Source organism: Poecile atricapillus, chromosome W (genome assembly GCF_030490865.1).
Source record: "Poecile atricapillus isolate bPoeAtr1 chromosome W, bPoeAtr1.hap1, whole genome shotgun sequence".
NCBI classification, from domain to species: domain Eukaryota; kingdom Metazoa; phylum Chordata; class Aves; order Passeriformes; family Paridae; genus Poecile; species Poecile atricapillus.
The window spans coordinates 82,525,477-82,549,488 of NC_081288.1; the positions used below are offsets into that span (position 1 = coordinate 82,525,477).

A 24,012-nucleotide genomic window follows, 5' to 3' on the forward strand; every position below is an offset into this window, starting at 1 on the left:
ATATGAAATGTAAAAAGGCCTCTCCTCAGAGCAGAACGGGGCTCTCTCCGAAAAACCACTGATTGCCAACAACACCCAGATAACGAACTCAGGCAGGCCCATCAACTCGAACAAACAGACAGGACACGGACCATCAGGAAGACAATGGAGCTGGCTCGGGAAATTATCTGCCTCCGGACCCGAGCAACGCCCTGCAGATTCCTGTAGGAAAAAAACTGATCAACGAAAGAAAGACAAGCTCCAAAAGATAGGCTTTGCCAGACCTGAACATCCCGGTGTTGAAAAGGCAATCAGGAAAGACAAAGGGGAAAAGCACGGCCGAGATATCCATCGGCACCAGCCCGGATTCCACCGCTCTGCCATGAAAACCTAACGTTGCAATACATACAGAATCTCCTTTACATATGAGGAGATTCTGTCCGGACACTAGTTAATGTCATTATTCCATGTCAGGAAATCCATTCACTGGACAATCAAGGACACTTGGTGAATGGAACCTGCTTGGAATTTTCGCCTAAGGACAGAAAATCCCTATAAAAACCGAGGCTTGGGAACCCTCGATCGTGGATTTGGGAAACCTATACCTCTGGTGTAGACCCTGTCCACCCAGCGCTGCGCTGATCTTTTTATTGTGGGTTTTTATCGCTGTTTCGCTTGTTGTTGTTTATTAATAAATTTCTCTTTTTCAATTCATATCACGAAATTGCCTTTGCATTTATAACAGCCTAGATATGGTTCTTTTGAAACTTGGATTTGTCAGGCTTTAAACGTGTTTGTAAATTCAAAAGAACTGTTTAATGCAGAGGAGAAAGAATATGCAGCATGCTGGATGGGGGACACAAACTCTGAGAGAGTAAAAATTCTAGAAATATCAGAAATCTCAAAGACAAAACAAGAAGAAAAAAAAAAAAAAGGAAAGAGAAAAGCTGGGACCCTTTAGAAGTGTTACCCCCTCCTCTCCTGCTTGGCCCCCCGCCTGATGCAGATGTCCTGCTGGGGGTCCCTCCTGCCCCGGGTGCAGCCGCGTGGCTCTCGGCAGCCCCGCCGGCCCTGCCGGGGGTTCCATCTGCCCCGGCCCCGGCTGCTTTACCCGCACTGGGCACCCCTGCTGTCCCATCCCCCGCCACTTTTCCCGCAGCTGCCCCGGCCGTCCCGGCCCCGGTGGCTGTGTCCCTGCCGGCTGCGCTGGGCACCGCTGCTCCTGCCGCCAGGAGACACGTGCAGACTGTCCACGCCCCGGTTTGGTTTCCGCCGAGAGACTCCGCTCTCTCGGTGGTTCCGGTAACAGTTCCTGCCTACGGCCCCCCCTTGGAGGACTCAGCGGCAGGACGGATCCCTGCCTTTATTGTCCCATCAACCTCTGCCATGGACGCAGTGGTCCTAAAGAATTTCTTCCTTAACGGAGAGGTACCATACCAAAATACAGGAAGCTTAGTTCAAAAGCGGGTTTCCCCTGACTCCTCCCCAAAACAATACAGAAAGGCTACTAGTTTATTCCCATTACGAGAAGTCCCAATGGGAGGGGGAAATATGGGATTTGTAAATGCCCCTTTGAGTTCCTCAGAAGTCAGAGATTTTAAAAAAGAGCTAAAAAGATTTGAAGTCAAAACTATCCTAGCCTTTCTTGTTTAACTAATTTAAACTCACAGAAAGAGATTAGCTCCTATGTTTACTGTTAAATTTTGTTTATGTGATGTTTTCACTTTCCCTGTGTTGCTAAGAAATCCCTTTCAGGTACTACTGATAACTAAGGCAGCGAGGCTGCAATCTGGACCAGAGTGAAGTTGGATTCACACCAATAAGACTGGACTATAACACCCAAACCGAGTGATACCAAATGGACTCTTAAGCAGAGATCGGGTGGCAATGAACTGAGACAATCCAAATGATCCAAGGGATGAGCTAAGAATCACGCCTAACTGGGAAGTAAGACCAAGTCTGTATCAGTAGTTTCAAGTCCTGCCTGGACAAGTTCTGGGACACCTTCGATATCCACCTTGGGGGGGGCAAAAATTCCCACCCCAAACAGGAGGACTGGGGCTGTTTTGGTCGGGAAATCCTCATATATTTTTGCTTTTGCCTGTGATGTGTATAAAGGAGGGGAGAAAATCACAACTTCCATCAGTGCTACATCATATACCTTGTCTAAATCATCCCAATATAAGACATGCTAGCTGGATTAAATGTAAGTACTTAAATTAGAGAAAAATAAGTATTGTAGTTCACAAAGTTAAGCCTCTCATTGCAGGAAGTGTTGTGTACCAAATCTATTAAAAATAACTTAAATGATAACTTTTGCTTTGCAGATGGGAAATTACTAGTGCCTGTTGAGTGGGAAATACCTAAGAAATGGTGGGAAACTACTGTTAAAAAGTGTCAAAAAAGGATTTGCTGAGAAATTAAAAAAGAGGAAGTGCCAAAAGCTATTTGCCTGGAAACTGACAAAAAGGAGTTGATAAGGAAATAGAGGGCAAGACTGGGTTGGCCACTGTAGTCGCCACCAAGAAGATACTATACACCTGCTATAGGTAGCAACCCCATAGGCATGGGAGGTGGGAATACAAGCCATACCGGACCTCTGTTACTCCTTTTTTTGTCACTCATTTTTTGTCTTTTCTCTTTTGGAATACCAGCAAACATGTGCCATAAATGCTACCAAAAGCTGTATATGCAAAGACACCGAAGTTCCTTTTTTGTCACTCATACCTGTATCAACAGTCACTGTTATAACCCATCCAAACTAGGTAACTGTATGCATAATGGGAAAAAATATTGGGTTACAGAAAATTTGGGAGCAAGTAGTAATAGGTTAGGAAGTGAATGTCCAAAAGGGGAGAGATGGATTTGTTTTACATATGTTATTGGGAGCAAAACCCAAAATTTAGTAAAAGAACAACTGATAAGCAAAAAAAGCAAAACCAGCACAGCAATCTAATCCTGTGCCAGTTTCACTTCAAGATTTGTATACAAAACTGGAACAACAATTAGAAAAAGAAATAGATATCTCAAGACTGGGAAAAAAACAGTTTGTGGAGTTGGGAGAGAGAATCAGTAAGGAACTTAACATCACTAACTGTTGGCTATGTGGAGGGGCTTTGACATCAGAAGAATGGCCATGGAAAAGCAGCAGCTTAAGTCAAATTGAACTCCTAAAATGGAACCAGACAATTACAAAGAGAGAAAACCATCCTGAAGGGTGGATTTTAAGCTCAACAGTGATAAGAGAAGAATGTCTCTGGCGCATGGGGAGGAATTTCCTTAATGAAGTAGGAAATACTCCCTGTAAGAGATATAAAGTTAGTAATGAAACTTCCACATGGTGGATCCCAGATGAACCAACTTGGTACTGGGCTCCCAGAAAAACAAAGGAAGGAGATTGCATATATAATAATGAAACTAAACTGTTTCAATGTAAGGATAAAGGCAAGAATCCTTACTTTAGTATACCTGCAATCTCCAAACTCTGGGAAAACTTAAATCAACAGAAAATTGATTTTTGGAAAGCACCAGATGGCTTATTTTGGATATGTGGAAAAAGAGCATACCCAAAACTCCCCCCACGATGGAAAGGGAGTTGTACTTAGAGAATTATACAGCCAGGATTTTTTCTTCTGCCAGGACCAAATGGAGACAAACTAGGAGTGCCAGTATATGAGGACCTAAAAAGAAGCAAAAGGGAAGAGATTGGAGGATTTCAAAAATGGGGAGATGAAGAATGGCCCCCTGAGCGCATATTGGAAACCTATGGGCCAGCCACCTGGGCACAAGATGGGAGTTGGGGATACCGAACCCCAATTTATATGCTAAATCGCATCATAAAACTCCAGGCAGTTGTAGAAGTAATAACAAATAAAACTGCCCAGGTAATAGAATTAATATCCACTCAGCAACGTCAAGCCAGAGCTGCAATATATCAGAATAAGTTTGCTTTAGACTATTTGTTAGCTGAAGAAGGAGGTGTTTGTGGGAAATTTAATACATCAGATTGTTGTTTAAAAATAGATGACAAGGGGGATGCCGTACTGGATATAGTCAATGATATCAGAAAAATAGCACATGTACCAGTTCAAAAATGGGACCCAATGCTAAAAAGCAGTTGGTGGGATAATCTATTGGGAATAGAATGGTGGAAAAAGTTAGGCTTCTTCCTTTTGTGTGCTACAACTGGCTTGATATTTCTTCCTTGTTTAATCCCCTGCTTTATTCAGCTAATCACCAGAGTAGTTCAGAGTATGCAAGTGACAACAATGCCTATAGATCCAAAATTGACTACATCTAGAGCGGCACAAAAAATTATGGTGCTAAAGAAACAGAACAACATAGAAGATCCTCTTGAAGAAGCAAGATTAATTTAGGAAAAAAATGAGCAAATAATAAAGGCTAGAGGACAAGAAATATTGCTCAAGCCAAATGATTCATGAAAAGAAAAAGGGGGGTTTTGTTATAGATACATTTTATATTGTTGGCTTTTCACAAATATTAAAATGAATGTTATGTGTATAAGAATGAGAAATTTTGTTGTATTAATATGTAGTTTTCTTTATTTCTGTTATTGATGAAATTTAGAAATAGTAGTATAATACATATATGTTAGGTTATGGCATAGTATTAAAATAAAAACTGCTTTTGTTTGTATAACCCAAAGACTGAGGAAAAAATAGCTAGAGAACTTCTGCATTTGTAAACTATCTTATCCAGATGAAGACAGCAGTGACCAGAACTCTGGGGGGAGGAATTTATTGCATTTCTGGTATCAGAGAATGTAAATCTCAATGGCGCCAAGAAGATTGATCTATTGGGAAGGGGGCAAGAGAAAACTAAACAGAAGAACACCAAAGATCCTAAGAAGAATGTATGAATATGTATGAGAATTTATGGATATGTAGTAGGGTTCTGTTTTTAAGGGACAATCCTTTGTTAGTAAGGTGTGCTCTCTTGGCTGAATGGAGAGGCACCCGGCCATATCTGTATACTTAACTTTATTTTTTTCTCCTAATTGTTTTTTTATTAAACTTTTAAATTCTATAAAAATTATGTGAACCTCGTTTTTCACAAATATCATATCAGTAGATAATATTAAAAACAAGATTCACTTAATAAATTATAAAAAGTTTAATATAAATAAAAAGACAATTAGGAGTCAAAGGAAATAAAGCAAAGGCTTAAAACGGCCGGGTGCCCTGGCGGGTTGCCAGGAACACACCTGGTATCTTGGGAACACTCTTTTTATCCCCCCCTGCTGTGAAGGTTTAATGCATATTCAAAACATGTCCCCTCCCTGGTTCCGCCTTCTTAGATCATGCTTTTGCACAATTTTATTTTCTACTGGTCAGCATATTTTTTTTTGCTGGTCATCATTATTCTAGCTGGTCAGCATTATTTGAAGTTTGGTTTCCTTTCTTTTGCAAATGGTCACTGTTGATAACAGTCCGGGCCTCTTATCCTTCCTTTGAGGGCAGCTGGGCTTCACATCTTCTGCTGATAACAGTTTGGGCTCTATTGTTCTCCTGATAAGCTGCTTGGGCCCCACTGTCTTTGTCCTCTGGGGTTTTTTGCTTTGTACTTAGGAAATTCTTTTAAGCTTAAAACTTGTTAACAAGAAAAAAAGTACATACATAACTAAAAAGTATTTAGCATATAACATTCATTTTAATACCTGCAAAAGCCAATATCACAATATAATTTATAACAATAACATTATGTAATCAATATATCATTACCCTTTTATCGCCCCCAGGAGAAGGGGGGGGGGGGGGTACAGGAACAGAGCCGTTCCCCTTGGCAGAGCTGCTCCTTAGAGCAGGGGAGCTGTACCCATCCCCCGCTGTGCTGTGTGCTAACATCAGAGCAGCGGCGCTTGCCGTGACGCGCGTCTGGGGGGGGTACCTTAACCAAGAAATCTGAGCCGTTGTCTCTCAACCCCCTGCCCGGCCACTGCCCCAGCTCCCTCCAACTCCAGAGCAGGGGGGAAAACCTCTGCCCATGGTGCCGCGGCAAAGAGCACAGGGGCCAGTCCTTAAAACAAACATAGGAAAAGTTAAAGGCAAAAAACACTCAGAAGACACACTTTTTGCCCCGAAACCCACGGGGAGGGACCATGGGGAGAAACCTCTGTAATATACGTTGGTATAATTCGCATTTTATTGTACACATATAAAATCAAGTATAAAAGCATGTTTTATGTAAAAAACACAAGCAACTTGAGATTGTAAAAGCAGCTGCTGGAAAACCAGGAATTTGCAAGAGAAGGACCCAGCAATTAAGATAACACCAAGAAGAGATGGGTCCACCCAGCAAGGCGAGCCTACTAACGACCCAGCAATTAACAGCTGATACTGATATGGTCAAAATCCTCAGGACCATGCATCCCAATCTCTGTTTCCCAAAAATCTACTCAAACTTCATCTCCTTCTCAGAAAACTCATCACCAGTCCAGCATCAGAAATATGAATATGTAACAACACAAGAAAAAGAAAGAAACTGAAGCTGCATAGCCTCAAGCTGAAAAATCTGTATAAAACTCAGCTCTCCAAAAGACAGTTTGTGAACTTGGGGGAATCAGTGCGACAGAAGCTGATTCAGAGTTCACCCAGCGCCAACCCTGGGCTTGACGCTGACCTTGATTGTGGCTGTTCCAAAACTCGATTTTACAAATTTTTCAATAAAATCCTTAATGATAAATTTTGACTGATTTATTTATAACACCTCTGTTACAGCATCTTTTGTCCGACTTTCAGCTTTGGGACCACAGTGTTCCGTGCAAAGCTGTATCAGCGGAGGTAGTCCATATCTTCAGAAGTCCGGACAGGCTGGCGAGGAAGGCAGCAATGCGGACGGTGAGGGCCAGATGACAAGTCCTGCTGGCTGTCCCAGAAGCACCATCCCTGCTGGCAGGGAGGCGGGGGGGTGGGGGGGGGGGGGGGGTGGAGTCGCTTTCGCAGACCCTGCATATCAGAGTGGAGGAGCTGGGTGGGGAGGCTGGGCCAGCCGCAGTGGGGACACTCTGCTGCTGTTGCTGCTGCTGGAAGTAGAGGTTGCGGACCCCCTGCATGGTCTCCCAGATCTGCATCCACGAGCGGTTTGAGGGGCCGAGCTGCTCTGGCTGGAACCAGGCTATTCGGGGATCCATCAAATGGGGACCCACCCCAGATGATCCGCTCTCATTTTACCATGCCCAGATGGCCAGAGTTGTAAGGCTTTAAAGCCTTCTGATACAGTGAGTCCCAAGCACTGCTTACATCCAATTCAGAGAGAGGATTAGTTTGTTCCTCTGCGGAATTTCGGTTTCCTTTTGTGGGAAACCTGTATCACAACGGCCGGCGAGTGCAATATGCAAACACAGTGGCTTATCCTAGGAATGTAAGCTCTAGCTTTGTTGATATATGCCATTCCAGACCTCCTCACCGGCAGGGTCCTCTACCTGGGGTCACTGAGACCTGTAGCTCTCCAGGAGCACATGGGGAAAAACTCCTTACCTCTCAAGGGGAGGAGGAGGGAGACTCCAATGTCCAGCTCTTGGCTGCAAGGAACATCGGGGTCTACCAGATGTCGCACTATTATTAGGAACAGCAGAAGTACGACACAGACTCTCTAGCTGGGTTGCACAAGAGAGCAGGTTTTATTATTCCAGATCTTTTATAGATAGTTCCAAGAAGGTCTGAAAGGTAAAACTCTCATTGGTCATGAAACTAACACATCATTATTACTGGACAAGTAGGAACACCACCCCTTGACCTTTCCTTGCAAGAAAACAACAAGGATACAAACAACACCTGCAGAGGTTGTTTTCCCTCTCCAAGGACTGTTTTGATTCCTATGATTTCTCAGGCCATACTTTTTCAGGCCAGTCTGAGAAAGTTATGTGACTTGGTTTCACACAGGCTCAAGCTAATGCCTGAAGCCTAAAAATCTCTTAGTTGACCATTGTCAGTTCCCACACTCGGCATATAATTTCAGTCAGGGTCCTGGGTTCGGACAAAATACCTTTCCAGCTTTACCAAACCCTTCAGTAGTTCTCAAATCCAAAATCTTGTTTCTTCTCTTAACCACTTTTGCCTTTTTTGTCTACAGCTGGAGAGAACTTTCCAGCTGCCACCTCTGCTCCTCTGTCATCCCCTTTTCTCCCTCCTTCCAGGGGCTGCAAACAGTTCCACATCCCCTTCTTCTGCCAATTATACTTTACGCATCGCTTACCATTACTACATGTGCTTCCTTTGGTACAGCAATTTTATGCTTTGCTCTGAGGAGGTAGGAAGAGGTACACAAATTTGATTCTATAATCAGATTAAATCCTGTGTGAGCTCCCAAAACTGAGGGAAGAATCTTTTCCACCCACTGTGGCAACCAGAGAGAAAATACAAGCATCCTAAAACGTTGCTGGGAACAAACATATAAAACATATATAAACATAAATATCTTGAAACTTATCAAAATAAAAACATGTAAATACTTGATGCAGCAAAGAACAGCAACTCTTCGGTCCAGTTGCCACTTCATCCTCTCATGGAAAACTTCTAGAAGGAGAAAACTCAGTCTCACTTGTACCTGTTTCAAAAAGAGGAACTATCTGCCTGGTATTCTTTTGTGTTCTCTGCCATAGAAAGTTTTAGTGATCCTTTAACTAACAATAACAGTCTGTGAAAAGAAACTTAGAAGACATCAAAAATGCAACAATTACAAATAAAACTTATTTGGTAAGACTTAAATTATCTAGTAACTTAACAATACTGATGAGGATCTGTAGCATCATGTAGGCAAACGATTTAGAGTAGCCAGCCATCCTTTTGAGACCTTTTCAGCTTTAGATAAAATGTTTTTTCTCCAATCTACATATTCTGTTACATACTATTTTGCAAATTTGGACTTAAGTCCACAAGCCAACTATTAACATAGTACTAATTCTATGCGTGTGATGTTAGAGTGGTCCTTAGAGAAAAGGGCACTGCTCTCTTTTCTTTCTTGCTCACTTAACCCTCTGGCATTTGAAGCAATATTTGCTATTAAAATTGTTAGGTACAAGGTCCTTCTAGGACAGTTGACTAATCTAGGAACAAACAACCATGCTGCCATACTGGGGACATTGCTCAGAAAATACAAGAAATAAACCATTTAATGTACTTCAGTTTAGAGTTTCAGGTTTTGTTGTGGCTTTATCTGCTGCAGATTTACTGTTTACTGTACTGTCTAATATGTTTCCTCTTTGTTCAGAGCTGACTTTATTCACGTAATTTAGGAGTCTCCAGACTTAGATCTCACAACCATGTAGGTATTCAAAAGTGCTTTCCACTTCTGCTTAAGCAGCTCTGTATTCCAAGTCCGGATATGCACCGAGTTTTCTGGCTGATGAGGATATACTTGAACATCAGGGGTTATTAACAGGAGAAAAACAAAAAACTTGTACAATGATTAAAGTATTTTTCCCCTAAAGGTTACAAATTCTACAGCATCAACAGTTCTGCCTCTGGCCTCTAGTGGCAGTCAAGGCTCAATATTCACTATTGTCAGAAGAAGGCAGTGTAGGAGCATTTTGCGAAGCTTCATTGGAATTACAGGAAAAGAATTTTCCATTTACTTCCAGTGAGCTTTTTAGGGTATTTGAATTTGCCAACCTCTCACAGCTCACTTTTTGGAGGTGGTGCTGAGAGTTTGTTTTCTCGGTCTTGATCCTTAAATTTTGCAATAAATAACAATAACGTGGGAGAAGGCCGATGGGGCATCGGCTGTTTCTCATGCACTGGTTGGAATCCTGCTGCATCCCACAATCTCCCAGTAATTTCAGCACATGTTGGAGTGGGGAGAGGGATGGGTTCTTCCCCCTCCAATGGGTCCAAACTTTTCACACAACAGGTTGCTTCCTGGGCAAAAGACCAGGGCACTCCATTATGTGCTTCTTCTTCAAAAAGCTTTATTTCATTCCCCCCCATTAGTAAAATTTTAAAAACATTGTCTATTTCATTTTCTTTGGTCAATTGCAAGTGTTCCTTTGCAACTTAAGCAGTTCTGTTGCAGAATGAGATATCATTAGCATGGGCTGTGCCTGTTGATAAGCAAACTCTGTCTACAAGAGGGCAGAGCTTGGGGTGAGGGGTAGAGGGGGTTCGTTTTGCTGAGTCAAACCCCTTCTCCAGGGAGTGGAGAGAGGTGACATCATGCTCAGGGAGTCCCACCTCCCTCTCCGTCTCCTCATTTTTTACAGGCAGACAGAGTTTAGAGTGAAGGGAGGGGTTTGACTGCATCCAACTCCTCACCAAAGCTGTCGGGGGGGCGGGGGGGGGACGGGGACGACAAGTTCTGGGAGGCCCAGCTCCTACCACAAGGCTGGAAAATGCTGGTTCATCCTCCACACCTCCCCCAGCAGTGTTAATTTGAAAGTCTTTAGACCTCTTTGGCTCTGGACAAACTTGTCAGACTGCTTTCTCAAGCTTTGAGCTATCTTCTGAGCATTCAATACTCACTGCCTTCAGGTGAGCTATTGTTTCAGCCTCCAGAGCAATTTGCAACTCAACCAGATTTTTATGTTTGCACTACACAATGTATTGCTCTCTGAGTTCAGCCTCCACCTATGTGGATACCAGGCCTTGTCCCTTACAAGGGTTTTTTTCCTTTATTTTGCCAAAGTTCTAATTTTCTCTGCAAATAACTGCAGTTTTTGCTAGTTTTTCTCAGCCCACATCTCTCTGTCTGGGTCTGGACATGCTTTTAACAATTCTATTAGCGGAGAGCAGTTCAGGTTAAGCTTTATACCCGGGGCTCCATAACCTTTTTGCTGGAGAATATCAGTTTCAACGAAAAAATAATTTCTCCTTTATTCTGTGATGAGCAGTTATCTCCATATAAAATACCTCTTCATCAACTCAGTAATATCCTGTCAACTACACCATTAAAAAAATGTAATGCCCTGTAATATATGTTAGTATAATTCGCATTTTATTGTATATGTATAGAAGAAAAAAGGGAGAAATAAAATTGTTCCATATATCAAACACACACACACACCAAAGGATTGCAACACAGCAGCTGGAAGCCAAGGGAGAGAGAATAATTTGCAAAAGAACAAGAATGGCACCAAGGAGGGCTGGGTCCACCCAAGCAAGATAGGCGCTCCAACGACACGGTGAGACCGGATCCGATTCTCCAGGACTATGCATCTCAATACCCAGTTCCCGTAAAACTACTCAGACTCTTCCCCCTTTTCTCCGAAACTTTGTTAACAAACCCACAGAAAAATATGAATATGCAACAAACATTGGAGGAAAGAAAAATAACTGAGACTACACAGCCTCAGGCCGTAAAAACTGTATAAAAATTCAGCTCTCCAAAGGACAGGTGGTGAACTTGGGGGAATCAGTGCAACAGAGGCTGATTCAGAGTTCACCCAGCATCAATCCCGGGCTCGACGCTGACCGTGATTGTGGTTGTTTCCAAAATTTGATTTTTCAAATTTTTCGATAAAATTGTTATCGATAAATTTGACTGAATTTCATTTATAACAGGCCCCAAACAACCTTGCTCAATGAGACACTTAAAAAGGCTTATGGTGGTTCATGTACTCTGAGTTAGACACAGAGGTGTGATATAGAGAACTTATAACTAGGTTTATGCAACTATAGTTTGCTGTGTAATCAAGTGTGTTCAGAACAGATGGTCCTTTGCTATGCAACAACAGGATTTTGCCTGTCTCTAAGAATTAATAAAGCAGGAACTAGTGCTCTAAAAACCAGTAAAAACTGGATCTCTAGTTTAGAATGTGGCCAGAAGCCCTGAGGGACGGCCGGATACCAAGGCCTGCGCAAAGACAAAGGTCATCCAGCGGACACTGTGAAGAAGACTTCTTACTTCATCCAACGACCTCTGCCCAGGTCCACCAGGAGGCAGTGTGCAAGTGCAGATTGACGGAGAACTGATTAACATGTGAGACGAGAGGAGGCGGGCATAATTTATGAATATGTATAGGCTTTCATAAATATGTATGAACTTGAGTATATAAAGAGTGTCTGCTCTGTTTGGCATGCACGTTTGTGGTGGAGCTATCCCCCATGCATTCCAGCACTGAGAAAAACATACCTACTTAGCAACCTTGCTGGTTGTGGAGTCTTTATTCTGTGTGTCAGGAGAAATACTGACTAGATACCCTCAAGAGGTCAAAACAACAAAAATAATTTTACTGGCAACTTTAGAAAATCAGAGGACTTTGGCAAAAGGTTTAGAGCAGCATTCAATCAATGTGAAACACTTCCCAAAGCATTAACTAAGCCCATTCAACTTAGAAAACTTTAAGCCTGTTCAATTATAAGTTACTCAAAAATTCCAAGGAGAGGGAATTAGAAGAAGAGAAAGACGGAAGAGATAAAGAAAGGCACACATATAGGTATCAACTCCTGGGTTTCAGCAATGTTCATTCAGATAGAAATTCCAAGAGGAGGTAGGGTCAAGACATTTGCTTGCTTTGTGTTTGGCCCTAAATAGCCCTTAGCCTTCCTGCTTCAAGTTATGTTAGAAAGTTTGTTTTCTAGCTGATTTCGGTCTCAGTACAAAAATTGGCAGACCCTTTGCCCCCATTCTTTGTCTTAAAGGCATCTATCACTACCAGAGTATGCCTCTGAGACGAGCCCACAATGGGCACTTCCCATATGCTCTTTATTTTGCTCTTTATTCTCCTTATCTGTCCCTACCTTGATGTTATATGGGGATGAAAAAAAGGAAACTAACATTTGCACATCTTCAGGTTCATCCCCTCCACAACATACAATCCCTTTCTTTACACCTCCTCAATACATGGCATCAGCATATTCCCCCCCAGTTTACACTTTTTCTGAATACCTGTATCTCTATACAATGTCATAAAAGCATTAACATAAAAAACTTCATCTCATTTACCAAGTCAGTGCAAAGCAACATCAACTGTAAGATTAATATTAAACTGCAATAACGCATGTTCCCCATCCTCCAATTTATAAGGTAGTCACCATTGATTACAATACCTCTTCATTTTATCTGTAGTCATTGGGTTACCCCCAAACTTATTCTAATTTTTCAAAATACAACCCACAGGACTACAAAGAGCAATTATGGATTGTCTTTATACTATACTTAATAAGACCTTTTCTGCTTCTCACACAACCCCACCAGAAAATAGGCTGGGGATGCACAAGAAGTTGGGAGGGGATAGGCAGGACAGCTAACCCAAACTGACCAAAGGAATATTCCAGACCATATGGTATCATGCTCAGTATATAAAGAGGGGAGAGAAAGAGGAGGAAGGGGAAGACATTTGGAGTGATGGTGTCTGCTTCCCAAGTAACCGTTACGTGTGATGAAGCCCTGCTTTCCTAGAGATGGCTAAAACACGTGCCTGCCCATGGGAAGCAGTGAATTAATTCCTTGTTTTGCTTTACATGCATGCACGGCTTTGGCTTTACCTGTCTTGTACAGTGTCTCGGTTCTAGAAGACAGGTGTCTGCTAGGGAGAGCAGGAGCTTCTCTTGGGATGAAAGAATGTAGGCCCCCCTCCCTCTGAATTATTATAATTTTGAAATCAAGGGGCTTTCAGGCAGAGATCTGGGGATAAGAATAATAGTTCTTTACTAGTATAACCAGGCACACAAACAACAATAACTACAGCATTAACAAGAAAACAGAACCAGGGACTCCGTGACAGCTTTCTCGGCTGAGATGAGAAGGGATGGAGGAGACGCTTTGTTTTCACAAATCCCCTCGGGCGGGCAGTCCCGGTGCTCCTGCGGGGCTCTGAGGAACAGTCGGCTGTAACAGCAGGAATGAGCGGAGATCCTGGGCTGGTGGATGAGGTGTATCAGCAGCTCCGCAGCGGTGGCTGGCACTGCCACACGTCCCGGCAGGACAGGGGGTGCGAGGCCAACCAACGAAGAGGGAAGAAGGAGAAGCAGCAGCTCCGTCTGGGTGATGGTGAAATTCCCTTCTCTCTACCGCAGCAGCTCCGCGCCCCCAAAGAAGGAATGTCTCTCCCGGAAGCCGAAGGAAGACAGCCAAAAACTGTCCCCACCCTCCTTTCCTGCCCCTTTTCCCCCCCCCCTGGGCCCGGCCACTCTTTGTCCTTTGTCGAGCACCCACTAAGTACCCACAGTTAGGTTGTCCCAGCAACTAATGGGTAAAAATTCCACAGGCAAGCCAGAACAAAAAAGGACACCTAACCCCCAACATACAGGAACAACAGGGATTTATTTGTGAAAGTAACACCATTAAGGCCCAAGACATTTGTCTTGGCAATGAACAAAATATTTGTCAGTTTGAAATACATCCTGATAAAACCCTAGAAATTATACTTGTATATATTGGAAAAGGATGCACTTGTATGAAAACCGCTTGTTTTACTTGGAGAAACTGGCTGCTCATGGCTTGGATGGGCATACTCTGCTGGGTAAAAAACTGTCTGGATGTCTGGGCCCAAAGAGCAGTGATGAGTGAAGTCAAATACAGTTGGTGGCTGGTCACAAGTGGTGTTTCCAAGGACTCAATATTGGGGACAGTTCTGTTTAATATCTTTATTGATGGTCAGGACAAGGGGATTGAGTGCATCCTCAGTAAGTTTGCAGATGATACAAAGTTGGGTGGGAGTGTTGATCTGCTGGAGAGTAGGAAGGGTCTTCAGAGGGATGTATGCAGATAGGCTGATTGACGGGCCAAGGCCAATTGTATGAGATTAAACTAGGCAAAGTGCTGGGTCCTTTACTTGGGTCACAACAAACCTGTAATAAATTATTTGTAAATAAAAATTCGTAAAGGTATAAATAAGATGTATATGTGTTGAAATAATAAAAATCCAAAGATGTACATAAACCCTTTTTCCAAGCCTGGCCGGGAGTTTTCTCCGAAGGCAAAGGATTGCAGCCAACACCCAGATAACGAACATTAGCTCGGAAAATAGACAGGACGAGAGCCATCAAGAAAACAAAAGGACTAGCTCGGAGGAGGAACCCACCCCCGGACCTGACCAACGTCCCTGCAGATCTCTGCTGAGAAACAATCAAGGTCGACAAAGACGAGCCTCAGAAAAAGTATCCGTCGATAGTCCTGAATGTCCCACCTGTCAGACCAGTGTTGGAGATGCAATCACTGGGAACAAAAGGGAAGACTCTGCCGAGATTTCCATCGGCACCAACCCCGGATCACACCACTTCTGCCTTGATAACCCAAAATTAAAATACATACAGAGTCTCTTTACATATGAGGAGACTCTGTCCGGACACTGGTTAGGTCTATTTTTCCAAGCCAGGAAATCCATTCACCGAACAATCAAGAATACTCGGTGAATGGAGCCTGCTTGGAATTTTAGCCTGAGGACTTAAAATCCCTATAAAACCCCAAGCTTGAGAGCGCTCAGACGTGGATTTGGGAACCCTACACCTCGGTGTAGACCCTGTCCACCCAGCGCTGCGCTGACCATCTTTATTGTGGTTTTTTTCTCTCATTATTATTCTTTGCTGTTTATTAATAAATTTCTCTTTTTGATTTTATCCCAAATTTGCCTTTGCATTTATAACAGATTGGTGCCGTGACTCGGATCGGAAAAACTGTGGGAGAACCTCGCTATCCAGGTCGGGTACCCCCGCTGATTTCGGCGTCCTGGGGAGCCGAGAGACTCCGCAGTTTGCTCCGACAACCGAACCAAATTTAGGCTGGGGTAAAAACCACAATAAAAGAGAAAACGGATCCAGAGGAGCTCGGGAAGGCACGGAGCCTTCGAGAAAAGCCGCAGCTTGGTAGCTCATAAAAAGTTGACAGTGCACGAAGACATCCTCGCAAGAAAATTGCTGTAAGTATTGTGAGGTTGAGCGGGTGATTGGGCAAGCGTGTGTGAGACGTGATCTAATCACGGAGCGAGAGCGGACTCCAAAGCCGCGTTTCCATCCTCCCGCGAGGGAATTGGCCGGCCACGGAGGAAGCGAGTCGGTGTGAGAAAGACTCTCTCTTCACGTTTGTAAAGCCTGGGACTAAAGGGAGTCCTGGGGGACCGATCACAAGGGGCTGAAAGGGGAAGAGGACGTCCAGTTGAGCTCGGGAATTAGTAAACCCTTTCAGCCAACGGACCTAAGAGAAGGTCCGGAGGAAAATCGAGACAGAGGACCCCGGTGCAGCTAACCGAGAGGTGAGTATTGACGGTCTTTGATTTTCCTGGGTAAAGAAAAGCGGAACGAACACAACGCAGGATAGGTAAGATTTTTGTTTAAAATATGGGACAGAGAAAAAGTAAATCACAAAAGAAAGGTGAGGAAAGGAGTCCTTCTGAAAAAGCGAAGGAGTTGTTAGACATCCCACCAGAAAGTCCTTTGGGATGGATGTTGAAATATTGGGAAAATTGCCCTGAAAGGAAAAAGAAATCCAAAGCAAAAATGATCTATTATTGTGCTGAAGTTTGGGGTGGGCAGGAACTGAGAACCCATCTCACTTGGCCGATATTAGGAACATTTGAAAGGTGGACATGTAACGAATTACTCTCTTATGTGGAGAGTAAGGTTCCCTCGGACTCCGAGGAGAAGGAATATGCCAAGCTCTGGCTAACGGCCAGAGTAGGGCTATTCCCAATGAAACTAAAAGGTGGAACAAAGACAGAAACCTGGGAACCCCTTGATCATTTACCCCCTCCATACCACGGGCCGGCAGAACCTTCTGCGGTGGATCAAGTGGTGCCGTCAGCACCCACGGGTTCCCCAGGGCAACCGGGTGAAGCACACGCATCGCGAACAGGGGAGCCGGCACCAGCAGTGGTTCCGGTGGCCCCCCCTTTGTCCCCTCCTGTGGGAACCGCAGCCGCCGCCGCCTCTCCAGAGTCTATAGTGGTGCAAGGTCGGGGATCACCCTATCCACAATTGCCCGTCCGACTGCCGCAGCCAGGTCCCTCGAATTTAGCAGAGGGAATCCCTCACGGTAACCTGGTGGCAACAGACTGTACATCAATAATAAAAGAACAAACCCTCAAAAACCCCAGTTCCCCTCCTGCGAGTAGGACTCGTTTTAAATCTAAGCTGATGAGTGAGGAGTGGGAAGAGAATAAGAATAGACACAGAATGTTCCCTCTCAGGGAAGTGCCAACTGCCCCTGGAGTAATTGGGTTAGTGAATGTACCCCTTAACTCAGGGGATGTGCGAGCGTTTAAGAAAGAGATGGGGCAATTGCTAGACGATCCGTTTGGAGTGGCCGAGAGATTGGATGAGTTTTTAGGTAGTAGTATTTATACATATGAGGATCTCATGGCCATCCTGAGATCACTGTTTAGTCAAGAGGAGAGAGAAATGATTAAACAAGCTGGTATCAGAGACTGGGAATGGCGAAACCCGCAGGGGACGCCAGGCGATCAGAAATGGCCTAGCGTAAGCCCGAGCTGGAACGCCCAAACGGAGGAAGGTAGGAGAAGTATGATTGATTTAAGAAATATCATTGTGCAAGGAATAAGGGAGGCGGTTCCCCGAGGTCAAAATATCAGTAAGGTATTCGGGGAATGCCAGGGAAAGGAAGAATCACCCACCGAATGGTTGGAGAGATTGTGACGAAGTCTGCAGATTTACTCTGGGACTGATCCTAGCTCTCCGGTGGGGGAAGTCTTGCTCAAAACCCAATTTGTGGCAAAATCATGGGAGGATATCCGAAGGAAATTAGAAAAGATTGATGGGTGGCAGGAGAAAAGTCTCCAAGAGCTTCTGAGGGAAGCTCAAAAGATTTACATGAGGAGAGAGGATGAGAAACAGAAACTCCAGGCCAAAATATTAGTGGCCGCAGTAAAGGAGGCCCAAAAACAAGAACAGGCACAAGGCAAGTTTAAAACAGCGCCGAAAAAGCCGCAAGAGTCTCAAAAAGACGGTTCCGCTCCACGAAAGGATCCTCCAGAGTGTTTTTACTGTAAGAAAGTAGGACACATTCAACGGAACTGTCGACAAAAATTAAAAGATGAAAAGGTATTTCAAGAAGACTAGGGGAGTCTTGGGCTTTTTCAGGTGGGGACGGTAACAGCAAAAGAGCCCTTGATAAAATTAAGAGTGGGTCCCCATCGCCAAGAAATAGAATTCTTGGTTGACACGGGAGCTGAAAGAAGCACCCTGCAGAAATTACCCAGGGGATGTGTGGCAAGTAAAGAAAAAGTAGTTGTAATTGGTGCTAAGGGAGATCCCTTCAAGGTCTCTGTAATCAAGGATGTGGAAATTGAATCTCAAAATAAAATATGCTTAGGAAATTTATTGTTAGTAGAAGAAGCTGATTACAATTTATTAGGAAGAGATATGATTGTTGCATTAGGTATAAATATTGTTGTGAAGAATTCCGAATTGGTAATAAAGATATTCCATTTGACTCCAAAAGATGAAAGGGAAATTGATCCCAGAGTGTGGCATTCGAAAGGGGAGGTGGGGAAGTTAAATATTACTCCCATCAAAATTGAAATAGAGAACCCAGAGGATCCAATAAGGATCAAGCAATATCCCATCCCGATAGAAGGGAGAAGGGGTTTGAAATTAGTAATCGATGACCTCCTCAGAGGGGGTACCCTCGAACCCTGCATGTCCCAACATAACACACCCATCCTGGCAGTAAAGAAAGCGGATGGGAGCTTCCGACTGGTTCAGGATCTTAGAGCAGTAAATGCTAGAACCCAAACCAGGTTTCCGGTGGTGGCAAATCCTTATACTTTATTAAACAGACTCTCACCAGAGGATGTATGGTATAGTGTAATCGATTTGAAAGACGCTTTCTGGACCTGCTCTTTAGATGAAAAGAGCAGGAACTTCTTTGCCTTCCAGTGGGAAGATCCGGACACCAACAGAAAGCAACAACTAAGGTGGACTGTCCTCCCACAGGGGTTTGTAGAATCTCCAAACCTGTTTGGACAGGCTCTGGAGTGTTGGAGTCTGAGATACAGACTGTGTGCCCTTGCTTTTAATATTTAGTTCCAAGATTCAAAGAAACACTGAATTTCATATAATATGAAATTCATGTGCATGTTTTCATGGTGATACATGAAAACAAATGTTAAAGTTAGATAGGAAATGTGTAAATGTGTAGATTAGAAAGTTTCTTAAATCACTGGGTGAAAAAGTAGTTTAGAGAACAGGAGACAAGATGGAGGATTTAGGGTGTTGTCTCTTGTCCTTCTTCTTCCTTCTTCATGTTCTTCTCCTAGGGGTTTTTGGGTAGTAGTAAGTGATTGGGTAGAAAATGTCACAGTGCAGCACACAGGTGTTGGGTCATTGGGTCACTAAGAAAAATAATTTAGTTGGCATCTGTTAATTGGGTAAATGGACATATAAAAGACCTTGAAGAAGATCTTTGTTAGCCATTTTACCCCTTTTCTATCATAGTGCACATAGCTCCTTGTACCTTGTAATGCTGATAAGAAAAAATAAACAACTGAGACCGAACGAGAGAAAAAACCGCCTCCCTCTCATCAATCTTCAGTTCAAAGGGAAAAAGAACCCAAATCAAAAAGTCCATAAACAGACACTGGAGCAGCTACTCACCGAATTTATTCCAGAGGAGGGGACAAAATTATTGCAATATGTAGATGATTTATTGATTGCTGGGGCATTGGAAGAGAAGGTGAAAAAGAGTACGATTTCTTTATTGAATTTTCTGGGACAGAAAGGATTGAAGGTATCAAAATCCAAGCTGCAATTCACAGAGCCCGAGGTAAAATATCTTGGACATTGGATATCTCAGGGGAAAAAGAAATTAGACCCTGAAAGAGTGGCGGGAATTCTCGTGCTCCCTGCCCCAAAAACAAAAAGACAGATTAGACAATTTTTAGGGCTCCTGGGATATTGCAGACAGTGGATTGAAGGATTCAGTGAGAAGGTAAAATTTCTGTATGAAAGATTAAACACTGACAGATTGAAATGGACAATGCAAGATGAAACTAAATTTCAAGAATTAAAGAATGCCCTCATAACCGCTCCGGTACTAACCTTACAGGACACAAATAAAGAGTTTCAGCTGTTTGTGGACGTAAGCGGACAAACAGCACAGGGAGTTCTGACCCAGGAATGGGCAGGAAAGAAAAAGCCTATAGGATTTTTGTCAAAAATTCTAGATCCAGTCAGTCGAGGCTGGCCTACTTGCCTGCAGGCAATTGTGGCAGTAGCCTTGCTGGTTGGAGAAGCTAAAAAGGTAACTTTTGGAGCTCCTTTGATAGTTTTCACCCCACATGATGTAAGGAATATCTTACAACAAAAAGCAGAAAAATGGTTAACTGATTCAAGGCTTCTGAAGTACGAAGCCATGTTAATCAGCTCACCAGACTTGGAACTAAAAACAACTGCTGCGCAAAATCCAGCACAATTTTTGTTTGGAGAACCAACAGGTGAGCTGCTTCATAATTGCATTGAGACAGTAGAACTGCAAACGAAGGTGAGGCCTGACCTGGAGGATCAGGAATTAGAAGGAGGAGAAAAATGGTTCATTGATGGCTCCTCGAGAATGGTGGAAGGGAAACGAAAATCAGGATATGCCATTATAAATGGCATAACAGGACAAACCATAGAATCGGGTCCCCTGAAAGCAAGTTGGTCGGCCCAGGCTTGCGAACTGTTTGCTCTCCTAAGGGCACTTCAGGGCTTGAAAGGGAAAAGGGGAACCATTTACACCGACTCAAGGTATGCATTTGGAGTAGTGCATACTTTTGGAAAAATTTGGGAAGAGAGGGGGTTGATTAACACGAAAGGAAAAGATTTAATACACGAAGAAATAATCAGGCAAATTTTAGAAGCAGTCAGAGAGCCACAAGAGATATCGGTTGTTCATGTAAGGGGACACCAAACGGGGTGGCAATTCCACACAAGGGGGAACAATCTAGCAGACAAAGAAGCTAAACGAGCGGCTTTGTTGACGGTAAGTATTCCTGAGATAGTCCCTAGGGAACCACCAGAAGTCTCCTTGCTTCCGTCGGAGAAGGAGCTGGAAGATTTCAAAAAGGTAGGAGGCTACCTGAAAGAAGGAAAATGGTGGTTACCAGATGGGAGGGAGCTAGTCCCAAAGGGAATAGCAAAGGGAATACTCAAAAGGTTACATGAACAGACGCATTGGGGGACCAGGGCATTGGCTGAACAATTTTTAAAGTTCTTTGGGTGTAAAGGAATCTTCGAGCTTGCAAAACAAGAGGTGCAAGGATGTGTGATATGCCAAAAAGTGAATCGATCAAATTTTAAACAATCAAACTGGGGAGGTCGGCCCCTCTCGTACCAACCGTTTGAAAGAATTCAAGTAGATTTCACAGAATTACCAAAAATTGGTAGAAATAAATTTTTATTAGTAATAGTGGATAAACTGACACATTGGGTAGAAGCTTTTCCCAGAGCAAAAGCGACAGCCCAAACAGTATCTAAAATTCTACTTGAGGAAATAATTCCAAGATATGGGATAGTGGATCATATTGATTCGGATCAAGGCACTCATTTCACTTCAAAAATTATTAGACAATTATCGGAAGCATTAGGGATAAGATGGCAATATCACACTCCCTGGCATCCTCAGAGCTTGGGACAAGTGGAAAGGATGAATCAGACTTTAAAATCACAACTGTCCAAACTAATAATTGAAACAAAAATGTCCTGGACCAAATGTCTCCCCTTGGCACTGTTGAATATTAGAACCATGCCACATTCTGAAACTGGCTTGTCCCCATTTGAAATGCTATATGGAATGCCATATAAGCATGGAATGCCAGTGGCACATCCCCAAATTGAGGATGTGCAACTGCAACCATATCTCATTTCTATAAATAAAAACTTGCAGGAACTGAGGAGAAGAGGATTGATTCCTCAAAGTACCCCTCTTGGATTTCCCATTCATCAAATTCGACCAGGAGATAAAGTCCTGATCAAAGTGTGGAAAGAGCTTCCCCTGAGCCCTCACTGGGAAGGCCCGTTCCTCGTCCTCCTGACCACAGATACAGCGGTTCGGACTGCAGAGAAAGGCTGGACACACTCCTCTCGAGTAAAGAAAGTTACAAACTACAATTCCTCAGAGTGGAAAGTTACTACCCCTCCGGGAGATTTGAAGATCAAACTTCGACGGCAACACAAATGAGTGAAGATCGGATAAGTTGTATAAATTTTAATTGTTATTGCTTTCCTTTTATTCACTTCAAATGTGTTTATTGTAAGCAAATTTGGGTAACTCACTGTTTGAGAGGGCGTAAACCAAGGGGTTTATGTACTAAATGTTTTGAGAAAGAATTAGAACAGACCGATCGATTCCTAATACTTGCTACCCGGACGGGCCTGCTGGAACTTGACTCTCTGGAGTGGTTCCTGTTTTATCGAAACAGATTGAGGGGTCAGCTTGACTGCAAGGCAGAACCCTTGGTAGTCGAGTGCCGGCGAACAATAAAAGTACCGTGCAGATTTGACACGGTTAAAGCGTCTCGGTGGGCGACCTTTAAGCGAAGGTTCGCAATCAGGACTTCAAGGGCCCCTGAAGACAATCCCTGCTGCCGAGAAGATGGCTTTCCCCGCCGTATGCTTATATACGGGCGAAGGGCAAGGCAGAGGGATGAAGTGGTGGGGAATCCTAATGTTCCTGAGCCTAGCCATGTGCTCGACCAAGGGGATGAACCTCGAGGTGCCCCCGGGGGTGAACCCCACGGGGAAGTGTGAGCAGTGTCAAGCTGCCACAAAAACCGAGCCGTTAACCGTTTGTCCTCCAGAACTGCACGCAGGGGTATGCTGGTTAAATGATACCCAACTAAATTTGTGCAAATTAAGGGGAAAGATTTGGTGTTCCAACCCAGGAGCAAGTATTACGGAAAAACAAATTCGGAACTCGGGGGAACAAAAGAGTCAAATAAATCACCTCCGAACCAAAAGAGAATTGAAGGGGGTTACCCCAATTTCGGTCTGCGGACAGTGTAATAAGACTGTCTGGATTGGGGGAAGGAGACAATCCACTTTTTTAGCATATCACCGAGTCAACCCTATTTGCTACAATAAAGCAACCTTAAAGCCGTGCACCATGGGTGGAAAAATGTATTGGGAGGGAAGAAACTTAAATCACGAAACTAAAATGTCATTTAATAACGAACCTATAATTTTAGACTTGCTAGAGAATAATGATAATCGAGTGTGCCTGCAATTTGATCAAGTATTCTGTTTCTCGAAAGACAGTGACGGGTTAGACCCGGAGAGTAAAATAAAACAACTAACCCTGGAATTAAAGAAACGAGAAATGGAAACCAGGAAAAGGAGATTGGAACAGGAAAGGCTAAGTTCCCTCAGTGAGCAATACGAGCAGTTAGAAAAACAATACAACAGCTGGAATTTACCCAGCCCCAATCAAAACCTATTTATAGATCTAATGCAAGAAATCGCCACAGAATTAGGCTTGTCCAATTGTTGGATATGTGGTGGTCTGAAATCGGCCGAAAGATGGCCATGGAAGGGAGAGGGATTGACCCCGGAACAATTACTAAAATGGACTGGATTAAAACTATCTAAAACAACACGGAGACCCGAGGGTTGGGTAATTGACGAAAGAATAATTAAAACATTTTGCATTAGCCGGGAGGGAAAAGAATTTACCGATTTAGTAGGATACACCCCGTGTGTAAACACTCTCACGGTAAATTCAGATAAAAAAACGAAGGTCTGGCAACCAGAACCACCCAAGGGTTATTGGAGCTACTCTCGGGAAAATAACTGTGAATGGGTAGACATAATTGGGCTTTGCTGGAATAAAGTCCAGGGGGCAAATCCCTTCCATGCATTTGTAGGCCTGAGAGACTATTGGGAGGATCCGGCAAAATCAAACAAAGGATGGGAGGCATCGGACGGGATTTACTGGGTATGCGGAAAGAAAGCATACAGTGAATTGCCAAGGAGATGGAAAGGGTCTTGCACACTTGGGATAATTCGGCCGTTTTTCTTTACATTACCTAAAGACGAAAGTAAGTCTTTAGGTGCTCCCCTCTTTGAAACATTGGCCCGGCAAAAGAGGGACTTGAAACGAGAACTACCGATGGCTGGAGGTAACCAAAAGTGGAAAGAGGAGGAGTGGCCT

At 43.5% G+C, this 24,012-nt stretch overlaps 1 protein-coding gene across 3 annotated transcripts in view; it reads right to left on the bottom strand.

The window, feature by feature from the left end:
• Positions 1 to 24,012, bottom strand: part of LOC131592136 (protein FAM219A-like) — a 408,033-nt gene that overhangs the window by 351,051 nt on the left and 32,970 nt on the right. Inside the window, exon 3 of one of the 3 annotated variants that reach the window (XR_009280522.1) lies at positions 5,887 to 6,015. The exons of the other annotated variants lie outside the window; for them this stretch is intronic. The gene's annotated coding sequence lies outside the window, so the exon portion shown is untranslated. The remainder of the gene's footprint in view (positions 1 to 5,886; positions 6,016 to 24,012) is intronic. 3 annotated transcript variants of the gene reach the window in all.